Source organism: Anser cygnoides, chromosome 19, assembly GCF_040182565.1.
Source record: "Anser cygnoides isolate HZ-2024a breed goose chromosome 19, Taihu_goose_T2T_genome, whole genome shotgun sequence".
NCBI lineage: Eukaryota > Metazoa > Chordata > Aves > Anseriformes > Anatidae > Anser > Anser cygnoides.
In genome coordinates, this window is record NC_089891.1 from 10,700,991 (window position 1) to 10,711,552 (window position 10,562).

The window sequence follows — 10,562 nt, forward strand, 5'->3', positions numbered from 1 at the left end:
TATTTTCCATATTTATAGCTCATTAACTCCTACAATGAGAGCCTTCTGCAGTTCTTTATGCGTGGTGCCTAACGAGGAGGGGTTGCCAGAATCGCTGTGCCCGTCCCTCGGTGTATTATCTGACAGTTTTTCTATTGAATTAACTCAAGGTATGCATTGACTAAACATCTTCAGAACTGTTGGACAAACAGACTATGTAATATTCATACATTAATGCAAATCGGCTTCAGATATGTCAGACTCACTCCCCTAGGAATCCCTGGACCTCAGCATGTTGTGACAGTTCTTGTTTAAGCAAATCTGGATCTTTCAGTGCAAATAATGAGAGTGCTTTCATCCTAAGCGGTATTACCAGTGAGACTAATGTGCCATTCTCCTTCTTAAAACTGTAGTCTCATCAGATATAAATTAAACCACTGGGAGAGCAGGAGAAGAAAATGTGAGTAGCATTTGCATGCATTGTCCCTCCTTTTCATCTGCTGCAAGAGCCGCATTGTGGCGCCTTTTTAGTGACAATACTGCTATTACAGTAAATGATTAAACAGTCGCAGTCTTTCACGTTCTGGGTTTTCAGACTTGGAGATTTTGTTCCATGTGTAAATTATTTGCATGCATTTCAGATATCATTAGTTATGTATTGCTTGAAAGCCTCATGCCACACACTTCCCATCTTGCAGGTCTCCTTCCATGGATATTTCCACGTCCCTGGAAAGATTCAGAAGATGGCTGGTGCTGATGACTGTCCAGAGGGAGCTTCTCAACATGCTTTCAGGTACCTTTATGTGCTCTAAAGGCTCATGAAGTTTCACAGAGGCTCGGCTTTCCATCCACGGGAGCAAGTAAACCTTGGGAGCTTCTGCGGCCACTGGTGGCTGGGGTCTGCCTTCGATCCAGCGCTGCCGACCTCCCTCGTGCCCTGCTCGGGCACACGTTGTGTTGTGCTGCCAGCGGGCAGATGTGCCGTTTGCTATTCCCGGCAGGGCTGCGAGAGTCCCTCGTGTGATGGTTATTTACCACACCGTATTATTTGGGCTGAAACATGTAAGCGTTACCACTCAGATATATCGCTGCCCCTAACACATCTTCCTAACGAAACACGCTCAGCCCGTTCCAACATGGTAGATTTGGTTTCAGATAGGAGATGTCCACATTCCTTCCTTGAAGTTCGTCTCCTCCACATATCAAAAATGTTAACAAATAGGCATAATATATGCCCTGGGGAGCAGAGAAAGCTGCTTTTCTTTTTCTTGGCTGGCTTAATCCACGCTGGAATTATGTGACTTTTCATCTCTGCAGTTGGAGGAAAAGGCTAACTTGCAGTGTAAAAGTAGCATGATAAATTGTGGAAAAATAACTTGCTGGCTTTCCTAAGAAACTCCAGCTCCTCCTCTCACTGTACTCCTTCCAGCGCCCCAGAATTCATTGCATCAGTGCATGTTATGGCACCTTTGGGATGCGTTACTCATAAGAATGGAGCTACTGGTGCTTTGCAGGCGTATTTTAGCTTTGGCTCTCACATGAGTGCTCTGACACATCCGTGCTGTCTGCACGTCTGGGTAGCGTTTGCTTGCGGGTGTCTCCTGAGATTCCAGTCAGCTCAAAAAAAGGAAACATCTAATTTATATTTGCTAAGGTATGCGTGAGGTCCTTTTGTTCCTCTTTGCCGGTGGTGAGGGCTTTGGGTGCAGGGTTAACGTGGCACGAAGGCAAGAGGGATGGCTCAAATGGGAACGTGGTGTTCGCGCTGTGATGTCCAGCTCCAGATCTGTCCTTTCTCTTCTGAACACTGCAGGGTGGCCAGAGGGAGTGGGGAGACTGCATTTGCTTGGACAGCCTTGCTTGCGTGCCCTCGTCTGTTATTTTCTGCATTGTAACGTGCTGGGAGAGTCCACATGTACTTTCCAGGCTGCGGCAGCTGCCCTGCTGCGTGCCCTGGCCCTTTGGCACTGCCTGGCCCTCCTCGTGAGGCTCCTTCCCTGCAACCTGCAGGCACAAGGGGCTGAAAAGCGCAGCCCCAGGAGCGTGCACTGGCGTGGGGGAACCCACGACCTGCCCAGCGTAACTTGCCCTTTGTGCAGCACCGCTGGGCTGCACTCGGTCTGAGCCTGAGTCTTCCTCCTTTGAATTCATTTGGATCTCAGACTTCATCTGTAATTGCCTATAATTAACCTCCCCTTGCAGGGCGCTCTGGAGATGGGAGCTGATAAGCGAGTGCTGCACATTGCTCTTGTTGCAGACGTTTTCCCCTGGAGGCAGCCCTGACGGGCTCTTTTGCTCTAAAATGGTACAATCTGGGTGAATTTCAGCGTTTCCAGGTTTATATGCAAAAAAGTGAGACTTAAACTCTAGGTTTGTGTATAAGCTTAGCAGAATTCCCTGGTCACCCCTGGCGGTCTAGCACCAGCCCTGGTTTGGAAGACTTGTACTTTTGGGGCCCAATCTCCTGTAACCAGCACAGGACGGTCAAATATCAAGGCTTGTTATTAAGTAGCGTATTTTCCATCAGCAAGTATACCAAGTCAGTAAGACTTAAAGTACCAAGGTGTTTTAAATTAAAATACTAAGGCGTTACATGTATAGTAGGTCCTTTTATGCTCTGAGCCGTTTGCCAAAGTTTGCACGTAACCACAATGATTTTATGCAAAAGAAGGGACAGGCACAGTCTGAAGTAAAACTGTTCTGGCCTGTCCACATGAACTGTTCTCAGCTTTAGGAAGCTGGAGTGCAGAGAGCAACCTTTTTAATTTTTCTCTCCCTTAAAATGAATAAGCAGATAGAGATCTGGTGCACAAGCAGGAGAACAAAAATACATTAAAACAGCAAAGTACTGTGGTTAGCAAAGGTTTTGTTAAATGAAATGCCATTTTTGTTTTTTCCCCTTAGGGAACAATAAGAAAACTTCTCTTTATACATATCTCTTTCTGAGACATGCTCCATGACTGGTCGCAACCTGTAATAAAAATGCCATATCCAAGAGAATATATTTAATATCGGGAAGGCAAAATAGAATGATATGATCTGTTTGGGGTTTGAAGGTAAATGTTTAGACATTTTTTCCTTTAAAATAATCTGTGATAGATGCTGGTTAGCTGACTGGGAAATGAAATCACGGAGGATTTATGCCATTAATGACAGGCTATGATGTCAAAGACATTTGGCCTGTGGCCATAACCTTTTGTGTGGCTCTGGTTGATTTTTATAAATAAACAGGGCCGCTCAGCTGCTGCCTGGATAGGAGTCCCCATCACTTGGGAGCACTGAAAACCAGGCTAAGGAAAGCACTTAATAATATTGAGCACAAAATCAAGGGGAAGGGATGTCCTGCAAGAATTGCCTTCTCCCTTTACTTCCTCTGGCTTTACAGAGCAGGTCTTGGTTAATATTTAAAGAAACTCCAGATTACTGAAATAACACCGAAACCAATCTTACTGTCTGAAACCCCATTGTGCGATGTTGATTTACAATTAGTCAAAAGCCTGGACGCGTTGTCAATAGCGTGCATCAGCGCTATTCTTGTCCCTTTTTGGCACAAAAAAGCAGCCTGGATCGGCTTGTCCAGCTGTGCCAATGCAGCAGCACAGCTCCCCGCTGGCGTGGGACCAGGGGGCTGCTCACCCTGCCTGCAGGCAGCCAGACAGGTCTGATACGCAGACCCCCCCCCCGCCTTGTGACAGAAAACTGCAAATCTGACTGCAAAGAGACAGGGAAGCCCTGAAGTAGATATAGCTTTCATATCTGTCCCCTAAAGGAGCTTACGGGCATAATTTTAATCATATTTTCCCACATAATACAGAGGATTTGCTTGCAGCCATTTCAGCCATTTGATACGTGGGAGGGCTTCATTGTGTTGTTATTGGTGTCATTTTTCTTTTCACATCGAGCTGTTTACCTTTTGTATTTCATCCTCCAGGAGCTGTGCTGCTAATGGTTCTCTGGGTGCCAGACCTCCGCTGGGTTAGGCAGCACAGCTGCCTTATGTTGGATTGAATGTCACCACCTTCTAAGGATCTCGGTCCTTTTATTAAGATAATTAGCTGCCCTATGTCACGGATTTCTGCATAAGCGCACCAAGAACTACTCATTCTACTCTTTTATTGGCAATTCTTTTATAGACAAATGATTTTCCTGTGCAAATCTTCATCTTTACCTCTAGTTTGGAATGACTAAGATATATTCATTTTGTTCAGCTCGCTAACCACACTGTAAAATTGACATGATCCTTACATAGGGTTATCTGTTTTGTCCATTAAAAGTATAGTTCCCCATAGTTCACTTATTTATTTTGGGTTAATTCTTTCTTTTCCAGAAGCAGTGTTTTGCACTGGAAATTGTGTCTTGTGGAGTCCTATCATTAGCCTGCTGCCTTTACATTTTCCCAAACAGTACAGATGGAGGGAATTGGAACAGCATGGCAGTAGTACTTGTTTGTTTGGGTCCTCCTACTATTACTACACAGAAAAAGAACTTTAATTATGGAGCAAAAACTCCTTTTGTTAGAGCCCATGTACCGATAGAAAAGGGTCCTTCTTCTTATCCTTCCATACTTTGTACACCGTTTGCTGAACAGTATTAGCATTTGCACCAGAATAACCAAAAAAGGGGATTTTGCTGGCGTTCATTTGCACGATTAGTTTCAGCGCAGGTTAATTTGGTGTGTGCAAGCCCCACGTTGCCCGGTGGTGCCACAGAAGAGCAGGAGCTGGGTGAGGCTGGTACCCTGCAGGTGTTTGGTTCCTCAGCCCCCCACAGGTCCCCCCTTCCAGGGCTGGAGGTCAGACGCGGGTCTGGTGGGACAAAGCAGCACACGAGGCCAGGAAACCCTTCTGGGATGTGGCTCCTGACAACCCAAAGGGCCCCGCAGAAACCCAGGCAGCACACTACAGCAGCCTAAAAGACATCCCCGCTTCCACCAGGGCTGTTTCACCGTGGAGAGCATCACCGCTAGCTGCGGGCCGGGCTGTGGGTGCCCCTCCAGCAGTACCCCCACGGGTAAAGGTCTGTACCCCACACGTGGCACCGGTCCTGTGGACCTGGAGGATGATGGCAGCGGTCAGCCCCGTCCCCATCCCCATCCCCAGGCGCATCTCTGCAGCGCTGTAATGCCGTCCAGATGTCGGCGCGGCTCCGCAGCCCGACGGCTGCATTTCACCATTAACATACTTGTTTTATGACAGAGTGGGATCATTACAATCGTCACATTATTCTGTTTCTTTTTTTCCCCTCTCCTATTAGTAGAGACACTGATTATTATTTTAATAGGGAGAAACAAGTTCCCCGTGTCCTTTTCCAGTCCTAAAAATACAAGACTATTTTCCAGGGAAGCTTATGATTGTAGATTTAAATGTTCGACTAGAATACATTAAAGTGCCCTAGATTTTAAGGAGAAAAAGCGAGTCCTGATACTGAGAGGAAGGTAGGGCACTTAAGCTGAATTACAGCAGTGTAATTATTGGTATTGTCAGATCTTAAAATCTACAAAATTATTCTTAGGCACACATTTCATTCACAAAAATGTTTCTAAAATAATTTCAGAACTTCACTTGAAGACTGTTTATTTTGGAAAAATATAAATCATTGTTCCATTTAAAAACATTTCAGCTCAGAGAGCTGTAATATTTTATTTGTGTTGAAAGAAGGCAGGGTTTATTAAATATTAATATGTGGTTTACAGCACGGGTTAAAGTTCCCCTCTTAATATACACTATAACTTTGCTCAAGAGACTTCATTCCTGAGGGAATATAAGTTTCTGCTTAAGGGACTTGAAGATAAAGGAACAATATAATCACAGTTTATAAAAATGCCAATATACAGCGCTCTTTCTGTCCAAAATTTTGTTCATGATAATTAATGGCATGAGCTAATTAATGGCAGCATATAAATACGACACCTGGCACGGTGCCTTGCTGAGCACAGGTCCTGTACTCATGTCCCTGACCTGCTTCTGCATCAGGAGCTTATTTTTGAGACCCTTGAAGCTGAGACAGGCACCAGCAGGTGTGCCAAGGCCGGGCCGTGACATTAAGGACTGGTCAGAGAAAGGAAAGACACAGAAAATGCCAGGGGTAGGGACCGGGAGAGAAAGATTCAGTAAAAAGGGAAAAAGCAGATCCTCGATCAGGGAAGACGAGGTGCAGAAGGGAGTTGTGCGGCCAGGTGAGTGGGAATTGTGCCTCTCAGTCAAAGCCTCTGGAAACCGAGTGTAACTCATGAAAAGGCAGTGGGATTTCAGCTTTTAAATCATGCAGGGACCTTTGGCAACTGTAACATGAAAGTCTTCGAATCCACAGAGATGAGGGAAAAGCTTAAGGAGGAGATTTTTCAAAGGCTTGGTGGGGAGGTAGCTGTTTATTGAATATTTATCAAGACTTTTGATGGCACACAGACAGCTTCCATGCTGGTCCAGTGGCCATCAGCCATCTCTGGGCACAGAGGGCATGCGACAGGGAATGCTGTATTATTTCCACTTCTTTATACCACAGATTAGCCAAAATAAATAAATAAATAGATCTCCTTGAAGATGAAATAATCCTAGAGGAACAATTCTGTAATATCTGCTAAAAACTGTGTGAGAGACTGGATGGTGAACTTTCAAATGGGAACCTTTCACACGTGTGCAGTGTGTTGACTCTAATTTAAATTCCCATAAATCCATCCTTGAAGTTTTTGCTCCTTCAGTTTTAAAAGGCAGAACTGCTTATTCTTTTTCGCTTGGGAAAGGAGTCAAGACCTTTATAGGCTCAAAATTGAGTTTTTTTTTTTTCTTAAAGAAAATATAATTGCATACAAACTGTAACCCCCCTCTAAACAATTCTCATCGGTTCCCTGAAGTGTCTCTTGGCTGAATTGTAAATCACCATAAAGTGCACCCAAAAAAAAAAAGAAAAAAGAAAAAAAATAATCAGGGCATAAATGAATTTTGGAGCTGTCTAGTCTGGGATCTGTAATTAAATCAAGGAGACTTTCTGATCTATAGAAGGGTCAGTGTAACAGGGCAGTGCTTTGAACCATGGTCTCATTAAGATACAATTGCCTTCTTCGCTTCCCAGATTGTTTATAACAGAGGGCTTATTCCTAAGCAGTCAATAACTGGAGAACATAAATCACCGCACAGAAAGAGTTGTTCCTGGTTTATGGGCCAGATCCTCAGCTGGTATAAATCACTGTTGCCCCAGTGATGTCACCTAACTCATGCTTTATTTATACAATCCAAAGATCTGTCTCATACTGTTCTCATTTTATTGGCTTTTATTGACTCATTCTGTAGGCACAGATTCTCATACATAAAATGAAGGTGGAGATAATTGAGGTATGTGAAAAGTAATTTTGTAAAATTTTCAAGGGAAAATCTGAATCGTTCTCTTCCTTCCCCTTTCATTTTATTAAAAAAGAGTTACCATCTGAATTTTTGTCAACTCATAACCATTTCCCTAAATACCACCTTGGTCACTTTGCACTCGTTCTTTTGCGAAATGTTCCAGTGGTCTTTGCATGATGTAATGGAGCTGCTTCTAGATGCTTCTGAATTCAGAAAGGACGTCCCCAGGCTGACCAGGGGACAGTCAGGTTTACATCTGACTTTCCAGGTGTGTGCAGCACCGCCTTACAAACACCGCTGCGTGGGAGCCTTTGGATTGCCCTGTGCTTCATTTTGGGCTATAACGGCACAGAGAGACGAATCTCCAGAAATCTCCTTCTGAGATGAAGGTCGCTTTTGGTCCCTTGGCCCAGCAAGCAGGCAATATTCACCTGGCCTGCACAGCTCCTCTACCAAAGCAGTATTACCAGTCGTTAATTAAACTTACAAAAGCTCCTTTTCCTTTTTGTTCCGGTGGTTGCTATGAGCAAATCTGGCAGCATGAAGTCCTTTTTATATGTCCTGGTTGTATTTCATCATGCTGATGTCAGGACTGATGTCACTGGTGTCAATACGGTATTTATGAAGCTGGCGATCAATGTTAAATACTGGATTTGGGATCCATTGACAGAGTTACAGCTCTGACTGCGTTTGACCTTCTTTAGCTGCCTGGGAGCCAGAGGGGATTTTCCATGTCATTCAGTTAAAGGAGTTTCCACTGCCTGGCTTTCTCCTCTCACTGCACGGTACTGCAGTGAATACAGTCATTTGAAAAAAAAAAAAATCATAATAAAAAGTCTCCAAGGAAATAGTAAAAATTTATGAAAGAAATCTCCAGAGAACAAAACATCAAACTGGCAGACACTGAACATGAGAAAACAGCCAAGGAATATTGTGAAAAATTGATGAGCAGAGCTGCAGATACTTGAAAACAATAAACAAGCAGAATCTACTTAATTAGGGAAGATTGCGATGTTATTTCTCTGGGTTAACTTTTATGTCCACCCAGAACTTTGGCACGCAGATAATGACAGGCCCAGGAATTTGAATTTGCTGCCGTTCCTTTTGCGAAACACAGAAATTACGTCCACTTCTTTCCCATGAAAAACTACCAGAATTTTATTCCAAGTTGTTTCACAAATCAAAGCTGTTGCTACAGCGAGGGTGAAATATTCACCGGCTCTGCTTACTGACCTCCTCCTGCCATCAAATTCATCACAGGGACTTGCTGGAGCTCTGCTTTCTGCCCAGAAAACACTGAAAGGAGGGAAGGTGAAGCCGCAAGGAGAAGCACAGGCACAGGAGGCAATTTTGCCCAGGCTGTGTCTATTCCCTTCCTGCAGCCATGCAACGCATAGCTTCTTTCTTGATGGAGCTTTTCATTAGAAGCATAACATATGTTTGAGAACAAGAAATAAGAGTTATTTAAAGACCTTTATCTGGCAGGATATGCATGTGCCTATGAAGAAAACAGCAGCGGAGATGTGCTCTGCAGGAGCAGGGTGCTGGAGAAGGAGACAAACCTTTGCACCCCAGCTCTCTTCAGCCCAGAGGCTGTTTCTAGAGGATGTTTCTGAAGCCTATACATTTTCCTTCTGACAGTTTAGATATATATGTGTATATATATATATATGTATATATAGGCTGGCTTCATGCTCACCACCTGCAAGCTCATCACCTTCACTAATCCATCAGTCTTCCATCAGCTTCCTTGGACTCTCCCAAGAGATCTGGAGGATTCAAACCCTCACAGGTGGCAGAATTTCTTCCTGAACTCGCGATGACACTTTCCCTTAACTTCTGAGCCTGGAGATCTTTCTTATGCTCCTAATCTCCCTGAAACCATCATTTCTTATCCAAAGCTGCTTAAGCAGTTGGGGAGTAACGTTCATTTCCAGGCAATATGTGCGCAAACTTGGATGAGGGCTGGTTAGCAAAAGGAGCTGGCTGTAATCCGGAATAAAATTAAACCTTAATCACTGGGTTCGGGAGGATAGATTTGTCACTGCCCAGCAAACATGTATCTTAATAAACACATTCATTCCCGCGGAGCACAAATCCATTCATATCCACTGGCTTAAACGGATGTGCATCTGCGCAGGGGGACTTGGGATTTTCCCCCCTCTGAAGCAGTGCTTCACCGTGAAGAGAGGCTTACGTACGAGCGCTGGCCCTTATGGCAGCGACGTGGTTGTGGCTGAGCTATGCTCGCATCTGCAGGCTGGGAAGGGCTGAATCCTGCAAGAGGCTGCTGCCTGGGCACCGCGTTAGCAAGGGGCAGCTTCAGCCCCACCACGGAGAGGGGGGGATCTGAGCTGCAGACGGATGAAAGGCTCCTTTCCATGTCACACTGGCCCATGGCAGGGGTTAGAAATCAACCTAGGTCTCCTGAGCCACCGCCCTGTGCACTAACCACATTTTTCGTCCTCTCCATTTCTCAACTGCTAGTAATTACTCTTAGAAATGCTCTGGAAGCCAAAACAAACAAGCGAGATATTTCCAGTGAGCTTTCAGTTCGTTACTAATCCTTCAAAGACAGTTCTGTCCACAAGGCAATACAGCAAGTTATCATGTTGCTGAGCCCATTTCTCTGCTTTGCGTGTTTGTGGCGTCGTTTCTCTCTGATGAACGAATTTGCGTACGAGCTGACATCTCCCTCTTTGGACTGGAAGTTTTCTCTCTCACATGATGGGAAAAACAAATTCCATGCTGAATCAGAACCCAGCCGGCACAGCTAATATGACCTGGATTTGTTTCAGGGGACAGGGATTTTGGTCACCCAGGGCCTACCTCAGAACCAACTGGAAGTAATTTTGTGCTTTTTTTTTTTCCACTGTACTCCAAAGTACTACCTCATGAGCACAGCATCCTGGGATGACAGTAAAGATCTGCAGACACTGAATATGTTTTTTTTTTTGTTGTTGTTTTGGTTTTTTTTTTACTATTGCTTATCTCTACTTTTAAATAGAATGTTAATAAATAAATAAATAAAGGCCTTTACTGAATCTCTCTATACTACATTATATCTACATGGATGTGAATTCTCGCACCAACTCATCCTGCACTGACTCACTGGAATGTGCTTATCACAGGTGAATCTATGAAAGAAAGTCATCCTTATCGATACTTTGCCTTCTTCCTTGGAGCCTGTTCATGCATGACTTCATGGAGCTTCACAAGAGTTGACTGAAGACTGGGTGCAGTGTC